The sequence below is a fragment of the Carassius gibelio genome, chromosome A21 (assembly GCF_023724105.1).
Source record: "Carassius gibelio isolate Cgi1373 ecotype wild population from Czech Republic chromosome A21, carGib1.2-hapl.c, whole genome shotgun sequence".
NCBI classification, from domain to species: domain Eukaryota; kingdom Metazoa; phylum Chordata; class Actinopteri; order Cypriniformes; family Cyprinidae; genus Carassius; species Carassius gibelio.
In genome coordinates, this window is record NC_068391.1 from 14,766 (window position 1) to 27,853 (window position 13,088).

Sequence of the window (13,088 nt, forward strand, 5' to 3'; positions counted from 1 at the left end):
TAGGCCTAAGTTTGCCCTGGTGGTCTTGTGACAAAACTGCTCCCAATCCTTGATGGCTTGCATCCACTTCCAAAACAAACGGTCTACTGAAATCTGCATAAGCTAGGTCGGGGGCACTTGTCAACAACTCTTTTAACGTTTGGAAAGCATGCTCGCAATCTTCTGTCCAGCTTTTGTTCACACACATCTTTGATGACTTGCCTTTTTGATTACTGGTGACTTCTGCTACAAGAAAATTCAAGGGACCAGCAACACCAGAAAACCCCTTAATAAATCACCTGTAATAACTGGCGAATCACAAAAATGACCGAAGCTCTCAAACATTATCTGGTCGTCTCCAATTTGTCACAGTTGACACCTTATCAGGATCTGTTCCCACACCTGCAGCAGAGACAACATGACCCAAGTAATTAACTTCAGAACAAAAGAAGCAGCATTTACTAAGTTTAATCTTGAGATTTTGTTGCCGTAAACGATTTAACACCCAATTCCAAGTGCTGAGAATATGTTGATCTATGGAGGCAGAAAAATTATCACATGATCCAGGTATAATAGTAGGGATTGAAAGCTCTGATCACCAAAAATCCTTTCCATTAATCGCTGAAAAGTGCTTGGTGCATTGCACAACCCAAATGGCATCCTGTTAAACTCAAACAGACCAAAAGGTTTGCAAAAGGCAGTTTTATACTTATCCTCTTCTGCTACCGGAACTTGATTATAGCCGCTGGCCAAGTCGAGTGTCGAAAACCATTTTGCACCAGTCAACGCATCCAAAGATTCTTCTATCCTTGGTAAAAAAAAAACTCTTTCGTCTTAAGGTTTAGTTGGCGGTAGTCAATGCACATTCGCAGAGAGCCATCCTTCTTTTTAACCAGTACTATAGGGGAAGCATAAGGGCTGCAACTCTCCCTAATGATTTGGCCATCCAACAGCTGCTTAATATGAGCTTTAACAGCCTCAAACTGACTTGGGGGAAGTCTACAGTAGCGCTGGCGCACTGGAGTATCGTCTATTACATCCTAGATCACCGTCATTCTTTGCAAAAACATCATTATATCGGGTTAAGAGGTCCTTCACTAATCCCTGTTCAGATTCAGAAAGCCCTGGTAATTCCACTTCAACTGAAGATTCTGATGAATTAAAAGTACACGTTGAGATTGAACTACAATAACATGCGTATTATCCCCTTTTTCAAAACAAAGACCCTCGTTTTGTGATGGAATCACTTCAGCCCTAACCAATGTTCCCAATCTGGCTCTTGATGGCAAGCTCACAGAAACAGTACTAACATTCACCACAGGAACCAGGACCAAACCTTGGGCTAGCTGGATCAACGCAGGAGAAATCAGAACCCCTGAAGGTAACCCATTAATTCCTGATTCCTGTGGTTCCAGTAATGCAACCGTATTATCATAACCAAAACCTTTTGGACAAAGGGCTGGTACTAACCTTAATGTGCCTGCTGGGATTTGTAATGGATAGTCAGGCTGCACTCGCACATGACCAATAAACCCAGCAGTAGAGGTATTCTCGACTCTTTGGCATTCCAATAGGGCATCTTTCCATCCTGGCTCTGCTTGCTTAACTGAAGATGCTGAAAATAATGCTGGACCATGCAGTTCAAACAACTCACTATAACATTGGCAAATAACATTCATACCCAACAATCCTGGGGTAAGCACCCTCCCTTGATGTAAAGCAGCCCCAACTGGGTCTTTAACTACCAGAACACCTCTTCTTGGAATAGTTTGTCCCAACATGAACATATCAGTCTCATTTCTGATACAGAAAGAGCAACACAAACAGTCTTTACTCTTATACTCTTCCTCCAGGTGGTGGCGACAACTGCTCTTATAAAAAAGTAAGTGTCATTGAATCATTCAATCAGGAGATTTCAATTGTGAAACAAAACTTTATGAATTGAAACATTGACTCCTTTATTGATATTTTTTTGTTAATTTTGTGTGTATATATATATATATATATATATATATATATATATATATATATATATATATATATATATATGCATGCTGGTGTCCTCGTGGGTCTCAAGGAAGGGTGCGTTGAGGGATTCCTGCGCTACCAGAGACGTGAGCTGCCAGACCTGGGGTCCGAACCACACTCGTTACCCGGCAGTCGGGCCAGGAAGCCAGGGCGTCTAGCCCCTTCAAGCGCCGCAGCCAGTGAGAAGGATGCAGCCGCTGGAAGAAGCCGCCACCCCTTGTGCCCCGTAGAGGGAAGCGTGTTTGGCCGCCGAACTCTGCCCTTACCTGGACCATTCCTTCCTCAACACTGCCCCACCTACACGAACCCCCGTAGCACCCCGTGAAGTTTCAGAAAAGATCCGCTGTTCCCTGAACTGTGCGTTCACACCACCACCATCGAGACCATCAAAAATCGCTCTGGTCTCCCTGCTAACAACACTGCAGAAAGATTTGTGATCACTGATGCTCTGACATAGATTGAATGCTTATCTTGTATTTAAAGTGGCAGCAAAGCAAACAAGCTTGTTAATCTTGTGCAGACTAACCAAAATGAGGGTAACGCTATATAAGTGTAATTAAAGTATGCATTCATATGTGTTGAGGGCTAGATTGTTGCTGGAGTGTGATGAGCAGTGAATGCAGCGAAAGTTTCACAGTAGATGAGAAACCGATAGCTCCCTCGTGACCTTTTGTAAACTGTATTTATGACAAAGAACTGCACATATACAGATATTCTAACAATCTGCTTAGAAGTCAGTTTTCTATACATGCATATACATGCACTAAAATTTGTATAGCATTTATGTACAAATAAAAAAGTACTTGTGCAAAAATAAACGTGTAGTTAGGCACTGGTTTGGTATAAAAAAAATCATTTTCATGCTGTACAGGGCCCCACCACCCCTTTCGAATCAATGTGAGTGGTACGACCCGCAGTTCAGGTGCTTCTGCTGCGGACCTGCGGTGAATCAGTTAAGCCCCTTTCACACTGTACTTCCGGCAAATACACGGGTAAAGTGTTGCGGGAATTGTTCCCTGGTTGCTAGATTTTGCACTTTCACACTGCCAGTGATTACCCGGGATATGTGCATGCTTTCACACACAACCCGTGAAGATCCCGTTACGACACGTGACATCAGGGCGTGACGTGTAATGTACGAGTTGAAAACATTAGGCACGTTATACTTTCACTGAAGCAAGCAGACGATCTCTGCGTCAGCACGGAAAGTGAGGAACAAACTGATCTCTGCTTCATTACAGTTTACACATATTATTTCACCGCGAAAGTTGATCTTCCTTCAAAACAGCCTGTAAAAGAGTCGCACGATAACGCGTGTCATCACTTCGACACGGCATTAGATCTGGCTTTTGTTCACACAGCACTCATCCCGGCAATGTTACTAGATCCCCGACCCGGGATCAATGCGGGAATCAATCCCGGGACGTGGTTGCTTTCACACAGAAGGCGACCCGGAAATGTTTCGGCAATATGCCAGTTCCGAAGTGCAGTGTGATAGGGGCTTTAATGAGACAGGAGCTGGAGTTAGCCGTGATATGAACTAGGAAGACAGGGGACGGGTCGTGTCTTTCCTTAAGAAAGGAAAATCAGGTGCTCAAAAATGAAAAGAAAAGAAGATTAAAGAGAGAAAGGCAAACGAGGGCAAGCAGTTGCTCTCTCAGTTTTTTGAAAAGAAAGGTGAGCTCTAAAATGCATCATTGAGCATTGCATTGTTTTAACATAAATATCTACTCTTGGAGGAGTTCTCCCCAGAGTCAAAAGTTTAAAGAAAACACTATATTTCCCTCCATTGTCGAAATCTAACACCCGCGAAAACACAGATCGTTAGCACCTATTTTACCGCATTGCTATGCAAATAGCTTGCACACGCTCTTACATTAAATACAAGATTGTTCTCAGTTTAATGCACATCTTAATGATTAAAAATGACTTATTTTAAAATGTAATTCAAAGATTGAATGTCTAGTTTGGCGGTTAGTGTCCCCTGTGATTCTATAGTCTGCATTTATTTTAAACAGACAAATAATCAGCAATTAACTTGTACTTAGCCTACATTTTAAAAAAGGTATCGTGACAATAAAGGATATTTTAGCAACCATTTGAAGCCATATATTTCACTTAACAAATTTTACTTAACATCTCAAGAAAGTTGGAAGGATTTGACTATCACTTGTTCATGCCTTTATCACCAGCAGGGTGGACTATTGTAATGGGCTCCTCACAGGGCTTCCCAAAAAGACCATCAGACAGCTGCAACTCATCCAGAACGCTTCTGCCAGGATTCTGATGAGAACCAGAAAATATGAGCATATCACACCAGTCCTCAGGTCCTTACACTGGCTTCCAGTTACATTTAGGATTGATTTTAAAGTACTTTTACTCGTGTATATAAGTCACTAAATGACCTAGGACCAAAATATATTGCAGATATGTTCACTGAATATAAACTTAAAAGCTAAATAAATAAACTGGCATTAACTTGGCTAGCTATTTAAATGAGAGGGCTTTATCGTCCAAAGGCAGCTACAATACTAACATTTAAATCTTAATTTCTTAATTTCAGACATTTATAAATTTAGGTGTGCACTGATCTTAACTTTTCATGACAGAATCCAATACTAATTTTAATGTATTTTAGGCAAAAAATCAAGAAAGAATTAAAATATGAGTGCATGAGGAATATGGTTAGTTGCTTTATTAGCCTATATTTTGATAAATTAGACAGTATAATTTCAAAACCTGAAGCAAAAACAGAATGGTCGGACTTTAGCTTTGTCAAATTAGGCTACATAAAACATACCAAACAGCAGAAGGGCTGAATTAAAAAACAAATTCACTCTCTGTCAGCAGGTGGGGTTTAAGGAACAGCAGTGAAGCACTGTTACCTTGATTACCACCAGGGCCATAGCTGGGATTTGCAGGGCCCCAGTTCAGGTTGTACCAGTGGGCCCTGTTTGAAATAGTTCAATTTGTATGTTAGTTCTATTCATTTATTTGTGCTATTTACATAATGTTAACGTTTTTTTCAAGTTCGTAGGTGTCCAGGTACAGAAACCAAATAATCAAATGTAAACTAGCACTGCACACTGTAAACAATTAAATATACAGTCAAACCAAAATGTATTCAGACGCCTTCAACATTTCTCACATTATCACAGTTTATTTGCTATAGTTTAAATAATGATAATAAAAATATGACAATAACTCAGAGTTAAGGTTTGTCAGAACAAATTAATTTTGATAATGTCAGATAACTTTGATATAAAGGAATGTAATGGATTGCAATCATCCAAAAATTCTGACAACTGTTAGTATGACAATATTTACAGAACTATCAATACTTTGTTGGCCAATTATAAAGCAATGCTTTATTTTGTTCAGTCTGTGGTATAAAAAGGTCGCTTTAGTATTTGAGTAAAAACACTTAAGCGTAACATGGTCAGGTCAAAGTGTGTGAATACTTTTTTTTTCTTTCTTTTTTTTAAATCAATTTTACTGGTAGTCCAGTCTATGAATAATTTATGGGTGTAATATGTCACAGTTTACTTCATTTTGCTATACTCACTTACATAAATAAACTATAGTGTCCTGCACTCACTAGTAAACAAATATCAAAAATTATATCTGGTGTCTAAATACATTTTTGTATTGACTGTTGATTTATTCTTGTTAAAACTACAAATAAATTCCATCAAAAGTAGTGAGAGATTTTCTTTTTTCTTGGATTAACATTACAGCAGCTAGTAGTTAAATAAGTTGATGTCACTTTAAGAGACAATGCATCCAATTATAATGATAAATATCGGATTAAGTTCGCCACTGTTTACTTTCACTTAAGAAAGTGAAATTTACCAACAACTTTTTCAAGGATACTTTTCAAGATGTGTATTTTGACATAATTTTTTATGTATTTGTCTGTACAAGAGCAGGAAGTGGCAAATTCGGTGTTCCAAGCACTTAGAGACAAATCTCTCTGCATGCACGAATTGGGCTTTTTCTGTTTGCATGTTTAAACTGCAAATTATATTTGTCCATTCAGGTGCAAGAGGATGCAGATGAGCTCGGTTCAGTGTTGCTGTCTGTGAAAAGCGGCTCTCTGCTTGCGCAACGAGCATGGTGTGCAAGTACCCAGTTGAGTTTTTGAATGTGTCTTGTGTTTGAATGCTTTAAACTCTTGAATGTTTGAATTGGCCAAGCTTAAAAACACATGCAAATGATTAGCTTTCATTTCGATACACTGCATGTCATCTGTCTTGTGCATCATTTTAGCCTGGCCTCGGCCAGTTGTTTGAGATCGCAGGGGTCCCCCCTCAGCCGTGGGCCCTATAATCATCACCACATTTAACAACATTATTGACGGCCTGGATCACCAACGTAAACACAATGCATTATAATGAGGCAAAATGAAAGGAAAATGCTGTCTAATCTGGAATGAGTGGAATGAGTGATTCACATCATGGACATAAAGCTGACAAATCTGCAGCAACTGCATATTTCTATCATGTCAATATAGACCAAAATCTCTGAAGAATGATTCCAGCATATTGTTTAATCCATATCAAAGAGAATTAAGGCATTTCTATGAGAGTAATTAAATGTTAGCGGCAGCATTTGTCTCACATTCAAATAAATGTCATGCACTATATATAAAATGTTGATATTGCTTGCAAGGGCACACAGGTGCACTCTTTAAAAAAAAAATAATAATAATTTATGGGACCAGTTATCAAGCCTAAATAAATGTATGATTGCACGTTACTTGTAACGGACCGATGAGACGCGAGTCGTGCTGATCCATATGCAAGTTTTTATTTAGAAACAGTCAAACACAAGCAGGGTCATACATCAGTAAACATATGTTAAGGGCAAGACACAAGAGTATTCGAAGAGCATGCTTTGGTCGTCGATCTGTGATCACTATCTGAAAGGCTTGACAAGAGGGGTAATCAGAGTACATGAATAATAGTCCAGGTAGGGGCAAACAGAGTCCAAATGTCAAAACGATCAATCCAAAAATACAGAATCCAATCCAATCCAATCCAAAAATACAGAAGCAAGAATCAAAACACAGGTAAACAGGCTAGGCAAGACCAAGACCATGAAACTAGGCTCCGTAAAGTAGCCATCAGCTATGACTGCAATAAACAATTCTTGGCCATCTGAGCAGGAATTGAACAGTTATTATACAGGGAGTCTGATTGATTGCAGCTGTGTCATTAGTGTAGTGGATCATGGGATAAATAGTCTGTGGGATATGTAAAAAACCACCAGAGCAGGACAGAAGACCACAACGGTGGAGCAGATGGAGCAATAGACCACAACAGCAAAGCAGAAAGCCACCGGTGTAGGGCAGGCAGGACAGAAGACCTCCACGGCAGAGCAGACAGAGCAGGAGCCCACCAGAGCGGAGCAGACATGGCAGAAGACCTCCATGGCAGAGCAGACGGAGGGCTCAAGATTATGCTCCTACAGGCTTATTGTGCATAACCAGATGCATCGACTGAGACTGGACTGTTAGACATTTCTGAGAGTTCAGGGATTGCTTTTTCAGCTGGTTCAGAGACAGACAAAAGTTCAGAAGCGGCTTCCGTGGGCATGTCAGGACAGGGCAAGAGTTCACAGAACACCTCCATAGCTGTGAGAGGACAGAATGAGGATTCACTGATGGCCTTCATAGCCATGACAGGACAGAAAGAGAGTTCATTAATGGCCTCCTTAGCCATTACAGGACAGTACAAGAGTTCACAGGTTGATACCACTGACACCTCTGGAAGTTCTACAGCAGTACCCACAGAAAACAAGGGAAGTTAATTAATAGTCTCTTTAACAGGTTCAAGTTTTCAAGTTTATTTGTATAGCGCTTTTTACAAAACAAATCGTTACAAAGCAACTTTACAGAAAATTATGTTTCTACAATATTTAGTAGTAGCTAGTAGTTTGTGCACATTTGACAGGATTTTAGAAAAAATAAAAATAATAATAATACAAGACGTAGTCAGCTAGACGATGAACTATCAATATTATTAATTAAGTTAATATATGATTCAGTCACACATTTAGCAATAATTGTTAGTTCTGTTTGTTGATTCAGGGTCAGCATCATCTGAGGTCCTCTGAGGGTCAGCATCATCTCTTCTCAGGTGTTCTGGATCCAGACTGGAGCTTGTGTAAATCCTAGTTACCACGGGATGTAAATCCCGTGGCGAAATATAGAAACAAAATACAGACATCATTAGCATAGCTGCAGATCCAACAAAGTAAAATTAGTTTAACCCAAGCTAATGAATAAAAAAGCACCTTTGATCAGATGCAACTACACTCACAATTTAAAAGATACATTATACGAATGCTTGGCGAAAGAGATGTGATTTTAATCTAGATTTAAACAGAGAGAGTGTGTCTGAACCCCGAACATTATCAGGAAGGCTATTCCAGAGTTTGGGAGCCAAATGTGAGAAAGCTCTACCTCCTTTAGAGGACTTCGCTATCCTAGGAACGACCAAAAGTCCAGCGTTTTGTGACCTTAGGGTGCGTGATGGGTTGTAACGTGGTAGAAGGCTAGTTAGGTACGCTGGAGCTAAACCATTTAGGGCCTTATAGGTAAGTAATGATAATTTGTAACTGATACGGAACTTAATAGGTAGCCAGTGCAGAGACTGTAAAATTGGGGTAATATGATCATATTTTCTTGACCTGGTAAGGACTCTAGCTGCTGCATTTTGGACTACCTGTAGCTTGTTTATTGACGAAGCAGGACAACCACCTAGAAGAGCATTACAATAGTCCAGTCTAGAGGTCATGAATGCATGAACTAGCTTTTCTGCATCAGAAACAGATAACATGTTTCGTAGCTTGGCAATGTTTCTAAGATGGAAGAATGCAGTTTTTGTAACATTGGAAATATGATTTTCAAAAGACAAATTGCTGTCTAATATAACACCCAGATTTCTGACTGTAGAGGAAGTAACAGTACATCCGTCTAGTTGCAGATTGTAATCTACAAGATTCTGTGTAGTGTTTTTTGGTCCAATAATTAGTATCTCTGTCTTATCCGAATTTAATTGGAGAAAATTATTTGTCATCCAATCTTTTACATTTTTAACACACTCTGTTAGCTTAGATAATTGGGAAGTTTCATCTGGTCTCGTTGAGATATAAAGCTGAGTATCATCAGCATAACAGTGGAAGCTAATTCCGTATTTTCTAATAATATTACCAAGGGGCAACATGTATATTGAAAATAGAAGGGGACCTAGGACGGATCCTTGTGGCACTCCATATTTTACTGATGATAAATGAGATGACTCCCCATTTAAGTAAACAAAATGGTAGCGATCGGACAGGTAGGATCTAAACCATCTTAGAGCCTGCCCTTGAATACCTGTATAGTTTTGTATTCGATCTATGAGTATGTCATGATCTATGGTGTCGAATGCAGCACTAAGATCAAGTAAGACTAGAAATGAGATGCAGCCTTGGTCTGACGCAAGGAGCAGGTCATTTGTAATTTTAACAAGTGCAGTTTCTGTGCTATGGTGGGGCCTAAAACCTGACTGAAATTCTTCATACAGATCATTTTTATGTAGGAAGGTGCTCAATTGGGCAGACACAACTTTTTCTAAAATTTTAGACATAAATGGAAGATTTGAAATAGGCCTATAATTTGCCAGTACACTAGGATCTAGTTTTGGTTTCTTAATAAGAGGCTTGATAACCGCCAGCTTGAATGGTTTTGGGACGTGACCTAAAGATAACGACGAGTTTATGATATTGAGAAGCGGTTCTTCGGCTACAGGTAACAGCTCTTTCAGTAATTTAGTGGGTACAGGATCTAATAAACATGTTGTTGGTTTAGATACAGTGATAAGTTTATTTAGCTCTTCCTGTCATATGGTTGTAAAGCACTGCAGTTTATCTTTGGGTGCGATGGATGAAACTGAAGTGTTAGATGCTGTAGAATCTACATTCGCTATTGTATTTCTAATGTTATCTATTTTATCAGTGAAGAAATTCATAAAGTCATTACTATTTAACGTTGGTGGAATATTTGAATCAGGTGGCGTCTGGTAATTTGTTAACTTAGCCACTGTGCTAAATAAAAACTTTGGATTGTTTTGGTTATTTTCAATGAGTTTGTGTATATGCTCTGCCCTAGCAGTTTTTAGAGCTTGTCTATAGCTGGACATACTGTTTTTCCATGCAATCCTAAAAACTTCTAAGTTAGTTTTTCTCCATTTGCGTTCAAGACTACGAGTTACTTTCTTGAGAGAGTGAGTATTACTGTTATACCATGGTACAGTACGTTTTTCTCTAACTTTTTTCAATTTGATCGGGGCAACAGCTTCTAATGTATTAGAGAAAATAGTGCCCATGTTGTCAGTAATTTCGTCTAATTCATGTGTATTTTTGGGTACAAATAGCAGTTGAGATAGATCAGGCAGGTTATTTGCGAATCTTTCTTGGGTGGCTGGAACAATAGTTCTGCCCAGACGGTATCGCTGCGACATATCAGTTATACGCAGCATGCACAATACAAGGAGATGGTCTGTAATATCATCACTTTGAGGTACAATATCTATAGCAGTAAGATCGATTCCATGCGATATAATTAAATCTAGTGTATGATTAAAACGATGAGTGGGCCCGGTGACATTTTGCTTGACTCCAAAGGAGTTTATTAGGTCAGTAAACGCAAGTCCTAATGTATCATTTGCATTATCAACGTGAATATTAAAATCTCCCATGATTAGCGCCTTATCAACTGTAACTAGAAGGTCTGAGAGGAAATCTGCAAATTCTTTTAGGAATTCTGTATAAGGCCCTGGTGGTCTATACACAGTAGCCAGAGCAAGAGATACATTAGATTTCTTTTGCATGTCTGACAGAGTAACATTTAGCAGAAGTATTTCAAAAGAGTTAAACCTGTATCCTGTTTTCTGGGTAACATTGAGAATATCACTATATATTGTTGCAACACCTCCGCCACGACCAGTCTGACGGGGCTCATGCTTATAACAGTAGTTTGGTGGAGTAGACTCATTTAGACCAAAATAATCATTTGGTTTTAGCCAGGTTTCAGTCAAGCAGAGTACATCAAAACTATTATCTGTGATCATTTCATTTACAATAACTGCTTTTGGTGTGAGTGATCTAATATTTATGAGCCCAAACTTTAAAAATTGTTTTTGTTCATTTACTTTACATTTTTCTGGTTTAATTACGATAAGATTTTTTCTAGATCCTACATTATATTTATATTTATATTTTGACCTCACTATTCGGGGAACAGACACAGTCTTAATAGGTTTTATAGCGCAAGTACTTTTAGCATTTAAGCGGGTGGAACAAAACTCATCATAATGGTTATTTGAGAATTGTCTTACTAGTCACATGGAGCGAAGTGTCCTGGAGATGTTGTCAGAGAGAAGCTCCGCTCCAATTCTGCTGGGGTGTAATCCATCAGCGCGAAACAGTCTAGGACGCTCCCAGAAAAGATTCCAGTTATTAACAAATAGCAGTTTCTGTTCTTTACACCATGACAACAACCATTCATTTAAAGCAAAAAGTCTACTGAACCTTTCGTGTCCTCGTCGATACGTGGGCAGTGGTCCTGACACGACGATCGTCGCCGCGGGCGTCGTGCTGCGAACCGTCTCGATCAGGCTCCTGAAGTCCCTCTTCAGCGTCTCCGTCTGCCGCAGCGTGGTGTCGTTAACCCCGGCGTGAAGCACGACCGCTCTGGAGCTCTTGTCGTCCTTCAGGATCGCGGGTATCTGCGCAGAAACATCGAGAACACGAGCACCAGGCAAACAATGAGTGTGCACTTTACCTTCAGCTAACGTAGCACTTACGTGTCGGACGATGGAGTCTCCGATGATCACAGCGTCGCGTCCTGTCTCGCGGAGGGGAGCGAAGCGGTTCTGGATGGAGATATCGAAGGCAGGAGGGGGAGAAGTCGTCGCACGGGACCCAGCTCGTGTCCTCCGCTCGTGTCCTCCGCTGTGGATGCACCCAGGGTCCGTGGTGTCCCGGCGTCGCAGTGAAGGACATCTGGGAAGATCGCGTCCTGGGTGCCCCGGGCCTGCGCAGAGAAACACACGGAGTAGACGTGGTGGGACTGTTAACAGCACGCTGTATACTTACCCCGGACTTGTGAGCGTCAGCCCGGGATGATTCCAGCGCAGCTCTCCGCTCTCTCAGCTGGGCCTGCCTCTGTTCCAGGTCGCGAATCTGCTTCCCCAAGGCCTCGAGCTCGAGCTGCACAGAGTGGAGACATTCATCTGCCATTAAAGCAAGTAACAGTGAGTACAGCAGTGGTAATGTGTGTGAATAGAGTATTAGCAATGTAAGCGCAGTTAGCAGCAACCACGCTTGCTGATGCTAACTGGCTAAAAGCTAATAGCGGACCCGGGAGATCAAAATAAAACTAGTGATAGCGAGGCGCTCTGATTGTTTTTGTTGTAGAATACAATAGAGGATATATTCACGCGTTATATAAAACGGAAACGATGATGTATAAAATTGATTTTTAAGTTAAAAATAGTCAATGAAAAGAAGATAGTGACGGAGCTCAAACGCAGTACAGCCGTCAACAACGAACAGGTCAGAAACAATGTTCATCAATGGTTCCTTGACTGTAACATATTAAAGGCTTAAAGTGCGTGGCTGGGCGCCACCACCATGCAAGGAACTGAAGCGAGCACCACAGCCTCAGGAACTTCTGCAGCATGGACAGCCTCCCCTGTAGAAGCTGCGGCAGATGTCATCACTTTGGGGAACACGGAGGTGTGTGCCACTACCTCATGAGGTTCTGCAGCATCATACGCCACCTCGGGAGACATTACCGTGGCTGCTGCCATCTCAGACAATTTTGTGGTGAGTAACGCAGCCCAAACGCAGCATAAATTGATCCCCAGCATGGGAAGCACTTCAAACTGGGGAATCAGTTCAGGAATAGCTAGGGAAAAGTACTGGTTTAGGAATACCAGCTGCTTTTACTGACCACAGCGGTGGATCCTCCACACTGGATGCCGGGGTATTGATAAACTGACCTCGAAGATCTGAATGCAACAAATGGGAAG